Source organism: Corvus kubaryi, unplaced genomic scaffold (assembly GCF_017639235.1).
Source record: "Corvus kubaryi isolate FWS band 111438036 unplaced genomic scaffold, C.kubaryi_AGA036_p1.0 36655, whole genome shotgun sequence".
NCBI classification, from domain to species: Eukaryota; Metazoa; Chordata; class Aves; order Passeriformes; family Corvidae; genus Corvus; species Corvus kubaryi.
The window spans coordinates 1,494-2,108 of record NW_024580914.1 but is presented as its reverse complement, the minus strand read 5'-3'; the positions used below and the strand labels follow the sequence as shown (position 1 = coordinate 2,108).

Below are 615 nucleotides of genomic sequence, written 5' to 3'. Positions count from 1 at the left end.
AACCGGGAATGGCGGTACGCACGCGTCACCTCCTCCCTGCCCAGGGAAAAAAAACCGGGAATAACAACCGGGAATGGAAACCGGGAATGGCGGTACGCCCGCGTCACCTCCTCCCTGCCGAGGGAATAACAACCAGGAATAACAACCGGGAATCAAAACCGGGAATGGAAACCGGGAATGGAAACCGGGAATGGGGTACGCCCGCATCACCTCCTCCCTGCCGAGGGAAAAACCGGGAATAAAAACCGGGAATCAAAACCGGGAATGGAAACCGGGAATGGCGGGACGCCCACGTCACCTCCTCCCTGCCGAGGGAATGGAAAACCGGGAATGGAAACCGGGAATAACGGGAATAACGGGAATGGTGGTACGCCCGCGTCACCTCCTCCCTAGGGAATAAAAACCGGGAATAAAAACCGGGAATAACGGGACACCGGGAATGGAAACCGGGAATGGCGGTACGCCCACGTCACCTCCTCCCTAGGGAAAACCGGGAATGGAAACCGGGAATAATGGGACACCGGGAATGGCGGTATGCCCGCGTCACCTCCTCCCTAGGGAATAAAAAACCGGGAATGGCGGTACGCCCGCGTCACCTCCTCCCTGCCGAGAGAA

The 615-nt window shown here is 58.0% G+C and overlaps 1 protein-coding gene across 1 annotated transcript in view; it reads right to left on the bottom strand.

Moving 5' to 3' along the window:
- Positions 1-615, bottom strand: part of LOC121660609 (dnaJ homolog subfamily C member 27-like) — a gene marked incomplete at its 5' end in the record, with an annotated part of 1,815 nt that overhangs the window by 272 nt on the left and 928 nt on the right. The gene's annotated exons all lie outside the window — the stretch shown is intronic.